This window comes from Saccopteryx bilineata, chromosome 4, assembly GCF_036850765.1.
Source record: "Saccopteryx bilineata isolate mSacBil1 chromosome 4, mSacBil1_pri_phased_curated, whole genome shotgun sequence".
Lineage (NCBI taxonomy): Eukaryota > Metazoa > Chordata > Mammalia > Chiroptera > Emballonuridae > Saccopteryx > Saccopteryx bilineata.
This window is the reverse complement of record NC_089493.1, coordinates 6,460,626-6,477,730: the sequence shown is the minus strand read 5'-3', so window position 1 is coordinate 6,477,730 and position 17,105 is coordinate 6,460,626. Positions and strand designations below refer to the sequence as shown.

The window sequence follows — 17,105 nt, the reverse complement described above, 5'->3', positions numbered from 1 at the left end:
GACACAAAGATTTTAAAACTCATTAGAGTCGGTCTTGAAATCACTGATATATTTAAATTGAAAGCTGCTCGTGTGACAGCTTTTCGTTCAGACACGCTATTGTGTGTCACTGTGGTTAAGGTTGGGTGAGCACTTCCATTAAAACCTTCACTTTCACAAGCTTATAATTTCACAATAAAAATCTGCTCTGGGCTTGACTTTTGCATACAAAAGATTTCTGCTTGAAATACATATATTCCAAAGTACAAAATAAACCTGTCTGGACTAAAAACCCAGATACAAGATTACTTTTGGTGTGTTCTGGGTTAGAATAAGCTAGAAACCTAGGATTGGAAATGTCCCATCTCCACTATAAGGGTTAGAAACGAGAGAGGCTGGGAAAGTCAGTTTAGGAGCATGGGAGAAAACATGAAAGCGACTTATTCCAGAAACCTCAAGATCATCCTTAACCATCTCACAGACTCCACATCCAGCTTATCAGCAGATACTGTCGGTTCTGCCTTAAACCAGTTCTGCGATTCCTCAGGTCATCCTGTCTCCAGCTCCCTGGAGCCAGGTCATCTTTAAACAAGCACGCAAGCCCAGGCTGATCTGATAGAGGCCCCCATGGCTGCTGGTCACGCAGGACTGCAATTCCAGGGCCTGCAGGCCCTCAGGCCTGGCTCCTGCCGCACCTTTGGCCTCCTCTCTCCCTCCTTCCATTCCCCCCCACACACACACAAACACACACACTCCCACACCCTCTGTCCTGCTCCAGGGACCAGGCCTGTTTAGCTCTGTCCCCTTGCACACCCAGTACAGGGACTCTCCCTAACGACACTGCTGAAGGTGTGCAGACCCACCTCTGATTCAGGTTAACAGCATGCTTCACATTTAAAAACACGTTTCTATCCACCAACATCTCTGCTGTACTCTCAAGTCTAAGAGTGAGACACAGTGCATCGTACTTGTGGAAACCAAGGCTCGGAGTTTGAGCCACTTGGGCAGCAGTCACATGAACAGCTAGCAGGGCTCCAGCCATTTCCTCTCAGGCTGGCCTGAGCCACAGAAGCCACAGGCGTCCCAGGGAGGCTGCCCGTGTCAGACTCAAGGAGCTGGTCCCCGTGACCGCTGCTGGCGGGGCTGTCTTCCCCTCCCCTTTCTGCCCAGCTCGCCCTCCGCTCACAGAATCCCCTCCACCAGACAAGTTTGCCTCTCAAGCCCAGCTCAGCTACCACCTGATGTTCCAGGCTGCACGGAGTGCAGACAGACAACACACACTGCCTCAGTTTATCATTTCTGCTCTCCAAAATCTCCTGCCAATTATGCATTTCCTTCCCATCTGTACTATAAGCTTCCAGAAGATAAGAACCTCAACTTACTTTTATATCTCTTTACGGGACCTCCAGCTGACCTAGAGGAGAAGCAAGCATTTGGTGACACCCCACTCCTCACAGAGAATGAGCCCAAGAACACTGTGAGTACATCCTCCTGACGAGAGGGGACCGGAATAAAAATACACCCAGGACCACACTGTGTTTTCAACTACTCATGTCTAGAACTCACTTCTTCTTGAGAGCTGAAAGAATCACGTTGTGTGTGAAAACACATTACCCGAGTCACAATGTGACAAAGCTCTAGGACTGAAGAACACAGGTGGGCTTAAAAGTAACGGCTCTCCAGAAATGGAGCTCAGGTCTGACTGTCATGATCACAGGGCACGCGCTACAGTCCCTTGTGAGGTGCAGGAGGGCCAGGGACAGGGTCAGGAGGAAGTCTGCACATGCACAGCAGCAGAGGGTGGTTCGCTGGGGGATGGATGGGACATAGGACACCTGGCTGGCGGGACTTGTGGCGGGACACACGGTGGGACAGCACACCCCATCTACGAGCAGAGAGGGAAGGCAAAGGAGCAGCGCGGTGTGTCTGCAGAGAGCAGGCCGCAAACACTGGGCAGACGGCATTCCACCCCGCGTCACCCATCTGCTGCAGAACACAGCAGGACGTTAACAGATAAAAACACAACAGCCCAAGGGAACAGAAACCAGTTATCAGGAGAGCTGCTAGCTGAACTCTCCTAAACAGGAGAGAAGGTCAGGGCGGGGACGCCCAGGGCCACAGAGCCTGAAGCAGAGTGATGGTACATTCAGTCACACTCCCGACAGTCCTCATTTACCTTGGCTCTCAAGATCCCATCAGGTTAGTGTTTTTCCCAGTAGGGACAAAGTGTCTTTGTACAAACTCGAAAAAGCTGCCTGTCTGTGAGAAGCCAGTGGAACTCAGCTGGGGAGTGGAGGACAAGCTGGACTTTGGCCACTCACCTTCCACAGAGGCCCTCGCCGCGCGTGACTTCCACGTGCAGACCTGGAAGGCGCGCTCTGCCTGGGCCTCCCGCGGGACCAGCACTGTGCTGGCAGTGGCATCACACTGGTGCGCAGGAGAGAAAGGTCCCTGCCTGTGAAGATCTCTCTCCAGAGGAGACAGGTAACAAGCAAATACAAAACCAGCTACAGACAGTGATGAACGCAGTCAAAGAAATGAACAAGTCTAACTGGGATGGTTCAGTTTATGTGCCAACCCAGCACAGCGGGGCCGCAGGGCCCCAAGCTTTCAGCATCACTCGGGGTGTTTCTGTGAGGCGCTCCGGGATGAGAGTAGCAGTTACATCGGTGGACTCTTGAGTAAAGCTGACTGCCCTCCCCGATGGGGGCCTCCCTCATCCGTCAGGCGAAGGCCCGAGAACAAGGTTGACCACCCCCCTCCCCAGTAAGAGGGAGCTCTGCAGCAGACAGCCTTCGAACTTGAATGGCACCATCAGCCCCACCCTGGGCCCACTCTGCTGGTCTGGCTCGGAAACTCCGGACTTGCCAGCCTGCATCATCACCTGAGCCAATCTCCTCAAATAAATCTCCTTTCACTTACACACGAACACATCCAGTTCGTTCTGTTTCTCTAATACACTGACACAGAGTTGACAAGGGCACTCCACTTTCTGGTAAGGAAAAGCCTTGCTCAGGAAGTGACGTTTGAGCTGACACCAGAAGAGAGGAGGCAGGCAGTGGCAGGACTGGGGGAGCCCCTGGCAGGAAGGGAGTAGAGAGCAGAGCCCTGAGGCCGAATGAAGCCGGGCAAGCCCGGGGAACTGAGCAGCCCGAGGGAGTGCACTGCGATGAGGGGTGGGCACCCCATGCTGCGGACAATGTGGGGAGGGGGGCGTCTCAGCAGCCCTGCCTCAGAGATGACCCTGGGTGTATGGGAAACAGGGCGGATGTGATTTTCATTACAAAAAGGTCTCCCCGCACCGAGGGCCAGACTGGAGAGGATAGAGAAAGGGAGGAGCTGGAGGGGATGTCAGAGTCACCACTGGGAGGACAATGAATTCCACAACAAGAGAAGTGACAGGGAGAAAACCCCGGCCTTCTAAACATGTCCTCTCCAGACCTGGACCACTGAAAGACCTGCACATGTGATCATGGAGTCATCGCTGGTTCTGTCTGACGATCACAGAAAATTAAAAAGCTGTCTGACCACAAGAAACAGGAAAATATCCCCATGAGAAATAATGACGATAAAGACCACAGACAACAGAAATCTGCTCCTGAGCCCCTGCAGGTACCAGAAGAGCATCAGACAGAGGAGCTGAGCAGCGGAGCACAGGGGATGCGCGCAGGGGCGTGGTGACGTGGTGACGCGGCAGGGGCAGGGAGCGCAGCACGGAGCACAGGGGGTGCGCGCACGGGCCTGGTGACGGTGACGCGGCAGGGGCAGGGAGCGCAGCACGCTCACCGGGAGAGAGCCCGGAGTCTGGAGTCTGGAGTCTGTTCTGAACGGGACCCAGCCTGGCCTGCCTGTGAGACCTGGCGGGTCTGTGCTTCACAGGGATGGAACAGTGATCACACCTCTCACTGGGCTTCAACAGAATGAAATAAAATCACGCAGAGTCTGAACAGTGTTAGTAAATGTCACTTGGTGCTGCTTTGGTCACAGGCTGATTGCTTTATTCAGTCAACGAGTAATTCCTGAGCATCTTCGGTGTGTTGGGGCCCCTGGCTGAGAAGGAAACAAAGCCCTGCCCTCGCTTGCCTGGCAGCTGGGAAGCCTGGCAGGTAAACAAGGAAACGTGTGTGCTCTGGAAGACAGAGAAAGCCAGGTGCGGGCAGGAAAGCCAGCGCCCGTCTCTGAGACGCAGAGCAGCGACCCAGGGAATGCCCACCAATGACACGTCCTGACACTGGATTCATCTGGACAGGGGCTCCAGGCCCTCCAGTGAGACAAGCAGGCAAACAGCCCCTGCACCTTGGCCAGGCCGCCCCTCTGAGGGTCAGCTTTCTGATCTGCTAACTGGAAGGCAGTGACAGGCCGTGTCACACAGTGAGGCAGAACTGCTGAGATGGACGCGCACACTGTTCATGACTCTAAGGCTCTAACCAAATGCAGGTTGTCACTTACATTAATATTAATACCTTCTCCAAAGGGTTACACTTCTTCCATGGAAAAACACAAGCAAAACTCCCTCGTCAGGCTTCCTTCTTCCTCCTCTAAACATTCGTTTCTTAAATCTGTGCCCTTAAATATCACTCTTTACTGAATAATTATCCCTGCCCAGAATGTAAGCTTCTGCTTAATTGTGTGAAGCATCAGTTCCAAGCAGGTGCGTCCCACAGAGGTGTTTGCTGAATGAATGCTTAGGCGGGGAGGAGACGGGGGAGGAGGAACAGAGGACTCGTGACAAAGATGAAATCTCTCTTTTGCTCCAGAAAGTCAGAAAGAAGTGATGAGATGAGGGTTCTAGGGAGGCATATATTGGGCCATTTACAAAACAAGAAAGCTCTGAGAAATGGCTCTCTAACTCCAGTTGTTTCACATGGGAAGAGCGGTCCCAAGGCAGTGGTGGGATGCAGCGGTTCGCACCGGTTCAGCAGAACCGACACCTAAGCTTTTGTTGAGTTTGGTGAACTGGTTGTTAAAATGGCACTTGTCATCACGGTTCTAAGGTGGGCGCCTGGGCAGTCATCCAATGTGGAAATCACAAATTCACATTCCTTCCTCTTTGACATTCAGCTGCGCAACACCGTATTCTAAGCGTCCAAAAGTGAAAAAAAAAGTTTCGTTCATTGGACAGAAAAAGTTCATTCCGTCCAAAAGTGAAAAAAATTTAACAGAACTATACTTGTAATATTTATTTATTCATTTCATAAAACTCATTATACCTTTGATGAAATACATTTTAATTCCCTCACGTTTGTTATTTCAGTAAACAAACATGTAACATAAAAAGTGCCAGCCAACCAGGGGGTGGGTGACAAGCTGTCATTTGTTTGTGTTATGCCTCAAATTCCCCCAAGCTATTATGATTATTTTTTTTTTCATTAATGTTTTAAAACTTTATAATCTAGCTTTGTGTACCTCTTTTATTATTAAAGTATTAAATGCATGAAATAATAAATGACCTTTCAGTATATTGTCCTTTTATACTTAAAATGGCCACTAGGGCAGAGAACCGGTTGTTAAATTATTTGAATCCCACCACTGTCCCAAGGGCTGGCCAGGCCACACCGCCGCGGCCGGGCCACACCGCCGAGGTGGGTACCTGTGTGCGCGGCAAGCGCCCACCTCCTGCCGCAGAGAAGGGAACTCGGACTCCCACTCAGCCTGACCAAGTTCACCTCGCAGGCAGCAGGCCGTGACTGGGGACCGTCCTTTCTCCTCCAGTACTGACTGCGCCCCATGAGACCGTCGATGGGGAGTCAGAGCGGCTGGATGCAGAACGGACCGCAGGGCAGAGTCGGAGAACTGCTCGTGACAAGACACTATTAAGGTACACAAGCACTTTTTTGGATACTCTGCCCAGCAGAGACTTACTGCTAAAATGAATTTCCACAACAGTACAAGACGCAGTCTACTTCCTGAAAATGATGAAAATTAGATACATGTTTAGGGTGGGCCATTTACAAAACAAGAAATCTTAAGTAAGGACACAGTAAGAACAATATACACTTAACACAAATTCATAATGGCCACGGTGGGACACTGGGAACAAACAAGGACACAGGGCTGGGTTTCAGAGACAGCCCGAGGCTCTAACAGATAAAGGAACTGGAAACGCTCCAGAGAACAGGCAAGCCTGGGCGCAGGAGCCTAAGGTTCTGGCCTGCTCACATGTTTTATTGCATTAGAAGTCAAATCGATAAGGATAATGACAGAAGAGAGAGAGGACCACCAGATTTACCACAGCTTGGGGGGAAGGGCATGGGCCTACGGCTTCCCCTAGGAGTGGACACCTCTCCCCTCTGGACGGAGGAGCCTAAGGCAGGGCGGGGGGGCTCGGAAACAGCCAGCGGGGGCGGGTGCAGGCGCAGGGATGGCCCACAGGCACAGGCCTACAGCAAGCCAGACACGGACCAGTTTTTCTCTGTAGGTCAGTCAGACAGAGATTTGAACAAGACTACTCTGCCCTTAAAACCAGACCACCTCTTGGTGCAGTGGATAAAGTATTGACCTGGAACACTAAGGTTGCCAGTTAAAAACCCCAGGCTTGCCTGGGCAAGGCACATATGGGAGTTGATGCTTCCTGCTCTTCCCCTTTCTCTCTCCTCCTCTCTCTAAAATGAATAAAATCTTTTAAAAAAAAAAGACCACTAGTGCCCTGGCCAGGAATCGAACCCGGGACTCCTGCACACCAGGCCGACGCTCTACCACTGAGCCAACCGGCCAGAGCCTAGGAATGCCCTTGTTGATCAAGCTACCCAATAGAAAATTATTTGGAGCAACCATGACAGATTGAGCAAGTCAGTCTCATACTATTCATCACCAGAACGCTGCAGCCCTGTGTAAACAGTTTCAACTTTCTCGGGAAGCAGCACGGCAGATTGGGAAATCCTGTCCAAGGGGTCCTAAACTACTTCATTTGGAGTTAACCTTCAAGGACCCATACTAGGACAACTTTGGCAAATGGATGTTACTCATATACCTTCATTTGGCAAACAGTCCCATGTCCACGTTACAGTGGATACATATTCTGGATTTATAGTAACCTCTGTCAGAACAAGAGAGGCTGCTAAGCATGTTATAGCTCATTGTCTGTATGCATTGTTCTATTATTGGATTTCCTAAACTGGTTAAACTGACAATGCTCCTGCAGATGGAGCAAAAGCATTTACTGTATTTTGTCATGCTTACGATCTTTAAAGTCAAGGTATTATTAAAGTGTACCCAGCAAATATTTTAAGGTCAATTTAAAAAAAAATTTTAAAGGGGGGAGTCATATCCTGGAACTCCAATGGGTCTACCATATTATGCTTTTTACTTAAAAAAATTTTAAATTTCTTTTGAATGCTGATGAACAGGAGACGCCAAATCTTTTTCTCCTGCAAACTACTACCTTCTTTATTTGATCCAGCTAATAACACTGTTTTGTCTTTTTCCAAATAGCTCCAGATATATGGAAAAGATTTATATAAGCAGATGGGGATCCTCAAACCCCTCAGCGAGGTCTTCTGAGCATGGCTTTTAAGATACCAAGAGGCAGAAAAAGCCCAATAGAGATCAGGGGAACTACTGGCTTTTAGAATACGCCCTTAAAGGCTCCAATGCCCCAAAGGGGTCTCATAGGCTGCCATCTGGGTCCTGCTTCAATAGTGGAAAGGAAGGTCATTGAGCTAAAGCCTGCCAGACTTACATGCCTCTGCTGTGAGGAAACAGGGACACTGGAAGGTAAGCTTCCCCCTCGCTCCTCTAAGGGAGGGTTCAGTCTCTTCCAGCCCTGCTCCAGCCACCTATGACCTAACATTGCCCAGAATGCTGGGGTTTGCCACTGAAGGCTGAAGGTGCCCAGGGCCGTCGGCCCCATCTACGACACTGTGGACAAGCCTAGGGTATTTCTTCCAAGAAGCAGGTAAACTGATCTCATTTGCACAAGGGCCACTTAACTACGTCTTGCCTGAATAGTCAGGTTTTTTATTCTTCCCTCGAAGATCTCTGTTGTGGGTGTTGATAGTCCTATTTTCTGCTGCTTTGTTTAATACATAGTGTTTCCTTTATTCCTCCTACCTCAATGCCCCACTCATATTTCAGGCTGGGACCTACTCCTAATTTAAAGCTCTCTTTCCCCCTTTTGCCAACTTCTATTATGAATCTACCTTTGCCACCCAGCTTAGTGTATCACAAGGTTCTCTTTACCATGTCACAGTTGCAGAGCTCCAGGGAAAAGCACCCTGGTCTCATCTCTCCAGGCAGAGGAGAACAGAAGCTCCACATCCATGCATGCTGCAGATGGCTTTTCCAGTCTACCTGAATCATTACCAGCTAGAAGCAGCGGTCATTGGGACTGGGACGGGAGCTGCAAAGTATAGAATTGTGACAATTCCAGTGCCATGCGAACTTTTCCTGGATGTGGACTTTTCCTGGACTCCTGCTCCTTGTGACAGCTCCTAACAGACTGAACTGGGGTTGGGTTGCATTTTTCAGGGATTTGGCATGGTGTTGGGCCAACTTGAACTTGGTGAACATGTTAAGGACACTACTCTTTTATGGATTCTTGCTGTATTGTCCAAGAGTTTGCTTAAAGGCTTTAATCACTGTAAAAAAAAAAAATAGAAGACTGGATAAAGAAGGTGTGGCATATATACACCATGGTATACTATTCAGCCATAAGAAATGATGACATCGGATCACTTACAACAAAATGGTGGGATCTTGATAACATTATACGGAGTGAAATAAGTAAATCAGAAAAAAACAAGAACTGCAGGATTCCATACATTGGTGGGACATAAAAACGAGACTAGCCTGACCAGGCGGTGGTGCAGTGGATAGAGCGCCAGACTGGGATGCGGAGGACCCGGGTTCGTGACCCGAGGTTGCCAACTTGAGCGCAGGCTCATCTGGTTAGAGCAAAAAATCACTACCTTGGACCCAAGGTCGCTAGCTCGAGCAAGGGGTTACTCAGTCTGCTGTAGCCCCACGGTCAAGGCACATATGAGAAAGCATTCAATGAACAACTAAAGTGTTACAATGCATAACAAAAAACTAATGATTGATGCTTCTCATCTCTCCGTTCCTGTCTGTCTGTCCCTGTCTATCCCTCTCACTGACTCTCTGTCTCTGTAAATAAATAAATAAATAAATAATAATCTTAAAAAAAAAAAACGAGACTAAGACATGAATAAGAGTGTGGTGGTTACAGGAGGTGGGGGGAAGGGAAGGAGGGAGAGGGGGAGGGGCACAAAGAAAACTAGATAGAAGGTGACGGAGGACAATCTGACTTTGGGTGATGAGTATGCAACAGAATTGAATGACAAGATAACCTGGACATGTTTTCTTTGACTATATGTACCCTAATTTATTGATGTCACCCCATTAAAATAAAATTTATTTATATATATATAAAAAAAGACCACTTGTGTCTCAAAATTAGGACCAAAACAGCCTCAGAGACAAGCTGAGTCTTGGCGAGCCCACGGCTAGGACAGACTAGGATCCAGCTGACCTGCTGGGGGCCAGCCCAGGCCCAGGCACCCTGAGCCTCGAGCAGCCTACTGCACAGCTCAGATTCCCATTTGCACAGGAAGGCCTAACCCTGCCCAGATGTTAGTAAGGATGACTGCACTGATTAAAGCAGCACCAGGGGCCCTGGCCGGTTGGCTCAGCGGTAGAGCGTCAGCCTAGCATGCGGAGGACCCGGGTTCGATTCCCGGCCAGGGCACACAGGAGAAGCGCCCATTTGCTTCTCCACACCCCCCCCCTCCTTCCTCTCTGTCTCTCTCTTCCCCTCCCACAGCCGAGGCTCCATTGGAGCAAAGATGGCCCGGGCGCTGGGGATGGCTCCTTGGCCTCTGCCCCAGGCGCTAGAGTGGCTCTGGTCGCTGTGGAGCGACACCCCGGAGGGGCAGAGCATCGCCCCCTGGTGGGCAGAGCGTCACCCCATGGTGGGTGTGCCGGGTGGATCCCGGTCGGGCGCATGCGGGAGTCTGTCTGACTGTCTCTCCCCGTTTCCAGCTTCAGAAAAAAAAAAAAAAAAAAAAAAAAAAAAAGCAGCACCAGGGATGGTCACTCTGACCAGGTGGGCAGGTGGCGTGGGCATCAGCTGTGGCTCTGGGCTCCCTAGGAAGTCCTCAGGAGCCTCTGTGGCCCACCTGAACCCTCCCACACGGGTCAGTCCCACCAGGACACAGCGCAGAACACGCCCAGGGAAAAAGGCCCCCGGCCAACGCAGATAAATAAGCTGAAAACAGAAGTCACCCCTGCCCTCCTCCACCCTGAAGCCTCTACCCTGTTTCTGCTCTCACAGCCCGAGGACTCCATCTCCATCCGCCACTCTCAGGCTCGGGACTCCCAGCCCCTCTCACCCTCACCTCTACCTCTGTTCTTTCCCTCTTCGCCACGGCAGCTGTCCGTGCCCCTCCCCCTCTGGAGAAGACGTGACACTGCCATGAAGCTGGCTGAGGAAAAAACGTCACACAGGGAACGCTTCTGCCTGCAGGGAAAAGTGTGAGTGGGAATGAGGTCAGAAGAATGGTATCCAGGAAGCAGTGTCCGGGGCCAGGCTTTCAACTTTGTAACCTTTCCGAAGTCTAAAAACTTATTTCAAAATAAAAAGTTTTAAAATCTTTGCATCCCCAGAGATACTAGTCCCCGTCCTCAGATGTGGCATCTCGCACTTGAGATATAGTAAATATTAGTTGAATTAATAAACAACCAAGGGGATACAATTGGTTAAGAACAAAAACAAGACACTAAGACTCTTACATGCGTTTCTAGGCAGAAAGGAAGAACCAACAGGACATACACACTAAATACAGAGCCCCCTCCTCCTGGGAGGGACGATGTCCAATACAACCTTGCAGAAGTTGCCGTCAGAGGAGATAAAACCACACAAAGGCACAGCATGTGGTCAAGTCCACAATCTACACACAGGTCTACAAACAGCTTCAGATGCTGACATACCACACTCAAGTCTCAGAGTGTTGGGATCTTTAAAGCAAGCTAACGCCCAGAGGTCTTCACTCTACCGGGCCACGTGTTCCTAGGACCTTGTGTCTAACCACTCTTACACACATAGGTGAGCGTTAGGAAACACGGGCTAGCTCTGCTCTGGCCATTCACAGCTGATGCTGCTCTTGTGCTGTCACCGGGGACACACGAACAGGGGAGAAGCAGCTGACTGCACCCGGACACAACCACGCATAAGCCAGGAACGAAAATGAAATCTTCCTTTGCCTCTTGGTGGCCCTGTTCTCAGCAAATTGTAAGTATGCTTGCTCCAAACTGCTGCCACCACAGCCCTGGCAACATCGGAGAAGCTGCCTGTTCAAGAACAGCCAACAGGACTGCCTATTCAGCCAGAAGGGTCAGGCGGGACCAGTGGACACCTGCTGTGACTGATATGTCCTTGAAATGAAACTGACAACAGCCAATGCAAACAAGCATCTCCATCTATGTCCCATCCCCTGCACCTCTCAAACTGTCCGACCAACACCAGAGAAACCCCAGTGAAGTGGGACAGTCACTTCAATTGTAGATCAACAGGAAAACAGTCATTTTTTTTTTTTTTTCATTTTTCTGAAGCTGGAAACAGGGAGAGACAGTCAGACAGACTCCCGCATGCGCCCGACCGGGATCCACCCGGCACGCCCACCAGGGGGCGACGCTCTGCCCACCAGGGGGCGATGCTCTGCCCATCCTGGGCGTCGCCATGTTGCAACCCTCCTGGGTGTCGCCATATTGCGACCAGAGCCACTCTAGCGCCTGGGGCAGAGGCCACAGAGCCATCCCCAGCGCCCGGGCCATCTTTTGCTCCAATGGAGCCTTGGCTGCGGGAGGGGAAGAGAGAGACAGAGAGGAAGGCGCGGTGGAGGGGTGGAGAAGCAAATGGGCGCTTCTCCTATGTGCCCTGGCCGGGAATCGAACCCGGGTCCTCCGCACGCTAGGCCGACGCTCTACCGCTGAGCCAACCGGCCAGGGCCAAAACAGTCATTTTAGAGATATGCTTCTATTCTGTTAAACCCTGTACACCTGCATCTACTTAAAAGAGCGCTATAGTCGAGCTCAACAACACAGGAAAATGAGTGAGTCCCTAAGAGAGCTTTGACCCTTAGGACAAGCTGGTATCCCGCATGGCAGAGCCGGTCCATTAGGTGCGCTTATCAATGAAACAGCTCACTCCTGGGGTCTATTCATTTCTTTTTCACTGACATGAATGAAATGTACTTGGACTACCATTCCTCTATGCCAGGGGTCCCCAAACTTTTTACACAGGGGGCCAGTTCACTGTCCCTCAGACCGTTGGAGGGCCGGACTAAAAAAAACTATGAACAAATCCCTATGCACACTGCGCATATCTTATTTTAAAGTAAAAAAACAAAATGGGAACAAATACAATATTTAAAATAAAGAACAAGTACATTTAAATCAACAAACTGATCAGTATTTCAGTGGGAACTATGCTCCTCTCACTGACCACCAATGAAAGAGGTGCCCCTTCTGGAAGTGTGGCGGGGCAGGATAAATGGCCACATGCGGCCCATGGGCCATAGTTTGGGGATCCCTGTTCTATGCTAAGTCAAGTAAAATCCAACATAACTTGCTTCACTTTAACACAATTGCATTACTTCAAAGTTGGGTTTAAGCCAAATCCTGCTTTTTCACTGATTTCTATCATAAAACACAGTTTTCCATGCAAAACACCCAACCTGAAGCTGAACTCTGGAATGTCCTAATCTGCTGGCAGTATTTTCATAGGGGTGAGACTCTGAAACAGTTCTAGAGGACACTGCGCTTTCCTTTCCACAGACTGACAGAAATTCTGCCACCGAGGCCGTCAATGCACACGCCTTCCCCAGCATTTGGCAGAACCGAGTTTCTAAAGCGAGCTCCCGAGGCTGGGTGTCGCCTTTCCTGAACCATTCCGCTGCAGTATGAAGCTTCTCCAGCAGGTACTAGCTCTTAACACAAGGTACCTCACCTAATGCTGTGGGTGGGTTCTGCGACTTTAAGCCAAATGACATGTAAGGAAACCAATCTTACACTAGGCCCCTGGTTGACGCCACATGAGGCTCTTTGGCCCCTTGAGTGTGGCTCTTCCACAAAATACCAAGTGCGCGCGCTACTCGATAAGGAATGTACCTACCTATATAGTTTAAGTTTAAGAAATTTGGCTCTCAAAAGAAATTCAATCGTTGTACTGTTGATATCTGGCTCTGCTGGCTAATGAGTTTGCCGACCACTGTCCTAGGCCAACTGATATAAACAAGAGTTCAATTCTTCTGGCACCTCATCAACACTACCCGCTGTTCCATGTCATCTGTTGGACACCTCAAGGACACACTGTGCCCCGGACATCTGAAGAAGACTACAATGTCAGAAACACCTGGGAGGACCAGCAAAGGCCTACAAAGACTAGGGCTTTTTTTTTCCTTTTCATGGAAAAAATTAACACTAATTTATTAAAAGATAGCAAAGAATACACAGATATATCATCCTCAAGGATGGGATAATTCAGTGTAGTAAACGAAAATTTCAATAAGGTTTCCTTAATATACTACAAAGTAATTCAAACTTTCAGATAGAATAGAAAATGGCAACAAATTGTTACAAAGATGTTGAAGAATAAGACCTGGAGACTTGCCTGGAAGGCTGTTGAAAGAATCTGGTAAAGCAACTTAAAGACAGAAAGTAATCTGAACAAGCAAGTGGCCACTGGAAGCCCTTGGCCGAGGACACATGCTGGGAGGAAAGAACAGGAGATTCTTTCTGGTTTTCAGGCAGCGGAGAGACAGAGGGGAACCACTGAGATCAAGAACGCAGTGCAGAGCCGCACCTGAAGGGACTGCTGGTGAGCAGACACAGGGCCTCCGCTACTTCTCTGTGGGGACAGAAATCCTCAGTCCTGCAGCGAGGCGTGAGGCTGGACTGCGAACTTCCCACGCCCGCCCCCGGGGACCTGGGATCGCCACCCCAGACACAGGGACCGAGTCCCACTCACCGTCACTTGGCTGATGCACTACGAGACAGAGGTCAGGAGCCGTGGCTGGCAGACCCTGGCCAGCATCAGCGCAGAAGAAAATCAATGGGTGTTGGTTCAGAGGCACAGCTTGGTGCAGGCCTCTAGTTATCGAAAGTCAATTAGAAACACCAAATTGAGCCCTAGAAGTTCGACCCCCAAACTAGGACTGATGTGAGACCCCACTCTTTCTCCCTGAGCGCTGACGTACAGATGAAGTGATCAGCGGGAAGGGCACAAGGCCCCCCATCCGAGTCTGGAAGCGCAGGGAAGTTCACGGTTCAGTCCTGACGCGAGGGAACGCGGCAGCAATCTGAAACAGCAGCACGATGCCGTTCATGCTTCCTCAGGACCGCTACTGACAACTTCGAGAAGCAATGAGACCGTTCTAAAACTACAAAAACAGCGAGACTTAAAATAGGACGTTTTAAAAACTTTTATGTTTTTCAGTCATGAATTCTTACGCAAAATTCTTCTACTCCACAACCTACACCAGGGGTCCCCAAACTTTTTACACAGGGGGACCTGTCCCTGTTCACTGTCCCTCAGACCGTTGGAGGGCCAGACTATAAAAAAAACTATGAACAAATCCCTATGCACACTGCACATATTTTATTTTAAAGTAAAAAAACAAAACGGGAACAAATACAATATTTAAAATAAAGAACAAGTAAATTTAAATCAACAAACTGACCGGTATTTCAATGGGAACTATGCTCCTCTCACTGACCACCAATGAAAGAGATGCCCCTTCCAGAAGTGCAGCGGGGGCCGGATAAATGGCCTCAGGGGGCTGCATGTGGCCCACGGGCCGTAGTTTGGGGACCCCTGACCTACACATTCGTGGTTGTCACACAACGTATTTATTCTGAAACTAAGTCACTGGGTGAGAAATTTTCTACAAAGTTCATTACTATGTATTTTTATTTTCTAGCGATTTCTCTCTACTGCCTCTGTGTACTAGTGTTAAGTGACGGTCATGCTTTCTCCTTGAGGAAGAACCACAGCCAGACTGACCACACTGTTGGGGTGACAGCATTTGTAGCGTGGAAGCTGTGCTTCTCCCACTGGACGTGGGTCTCCAGGGCACCTAGAGGCGTGTGGGGTCATAGGAGAGACAGGGCCACTTTCCTACAATGCCAATTTGACTGGACAGTATGTCATTTAACATGATTTAAAACTATAGCAAACAAACATTTGCACTAAATTTTAAGATTCAAATACATGAGACCAAAAATCAGCAACAAAACATAAGACTTCAAAGCCATCCTGAGCTTGTGATCTGTCCTTTATAAATGGGAGTTTCTTAGAAGAAAGGACTAAGAAATATTAACAAGGTACTGTGAGGACAGGGAGATGCAATTTAAAACAAAAGTCCATAAACAACATGGCCTAAAGCAGTGGTTCCCAACCTTTTTTGGGCCACAGACCAGTTTAATGTCAGAAAGTATTTTCACAGACCGGCCTTTAGGGTGGGACGGATAAATGTATCACGTGACCAAGACAAGCATCAAGAGTGAGTCTTAGACAGATGTAACAGAGGGAATCTGGTCATTTTAAAAAAATAAAACATCGTTCAGACTTAAATACAAATAAAACGGAAATAATGTAAGTTATTTATTCTTTCTCTGCGGACTGGTACCGAATGGCCCACAGACCAGTACCGGTCCGCGGCCCGGGGGTTGGGGACCACTGGCCTAAAGGATCAAAACACAAAATGGTAACAGATATCACACATTTCTGTAACAAGTCCAACTGGAGGCCTCACAAAAGCCAACTCATTCTGTCCACTCAGCAACCCTGGGAGTCAGGTGCTGCAGCATCCCATCTCACGGGGGAGGGAACGGAAGCACAGCCTGCCCCAGAACGACACGGCTCCAGGCAGTGCTGCAGGGATCTGAACCAGCCCACCCTGTTACCACCACACTGGCCGGCAGAGGTGATTTCAACCACAGTGCCTTTCCAGCTTCTCACAGGAAACCATACTCCTATCAGCCATGGGCCCTGACGCTTCCTACTCAACCTTACAGAGATTTGTATATGACTATTTTACTCAGAGCTAATTAAAACTAATACACAGTCCACTTTGAAAAACAAAGAATTGAGCATCACAAATTTAGTACACTCACTGTTAATATTTCACTACCTATATACATGAAGTACCCACAGATGGACTTCATTTTCTTGAATAATTTATACGCAGAGCACTGTTTCTGTTTTGCATTACATTTTATAGTGCTTAAATTTTCACTATGTTGTTTTCAGAAAAACTTGATAACCTGCATAACTTGAGAACAACTGCTGTTTATACAGTGTGTCCGTAAAGCCATGGTGCACTTTTGAACGGTCACAGGAAAGTAACAAAGGACGACAGAAATGTAAAATCTGCACCAAATAAAAGGAAAACTCTCCCAGTTTCTGTAGGATGATGTGGCAGCATGTGCGCATGCGCAGATGATGACGTAACACCGTGTCTACAGCGGAGCAGCCCACGGCCATGCCAGTCGAGATGTGGACGGTACAGAGGAAAGTTCAGTGTATTCTGTGGCTTGCTAAATTCGAATCCGTGACCAAAGTGCAACGTGAATATCGGCGCGTTTATAACGAAGCGCCACCACATAAGAATAACATTACTCAGTGGGATAAGCAGTTGAAGGAAACCGGCAGTTTGGTGGAGAAACCCCGTTCTGGTAGGCCATCAGTCAGTGACGAGTCTGTAGAGCAGGGGTCCCCAAACTACGGCCCGCGGGCCACATGTGGCCCCCTGAGGCCATTTATCCAGCCCCCGCCGCACTTCCGGAAGGGGCACCTCTTTCGTTGGTGGTCAGTGAGAGGAGCACATTGACCATCTCATTAGCCAAAAGCAGGTCCATAGTTCCCATTAAAATACTGGTCAGTTTGTTGATTTAAATTTATTTGTTCTTTATTTTAAATATTGTATTTGTTCCTGTTTTTTTGTTTTTTTTTTTTTACTTTAAAATAAGATATGTGCAGTATGCATAGGGATTTGTTCATAGTTTTTTTTATAGTCCAGCCCTCCAATGGTCTGAGGGACAGTGAACTGGCCCCCTGTGTAAAAAGTTTGGGGACCCCTGCTGTAGAGGTTATATGGGATAGCTACCTAAGG

At 48.9% G+C, this 17,105-nt stretch overlaps 1 protein-coding gene across 1 annotated transcript in view; it reads right to left on the bottom strand.

Moving 5' to 3' along the window:
* SETD3 (SET domain containing 3, actin N3(tau)-histidine methyltransferase) overlaps positions 1–17,105 on the bottom strand; it is a 69,351-nt gene that overhangs the window by 34,014 nt on the left and 18,232 nt on the right. The window lies entirely within an intron of this gene.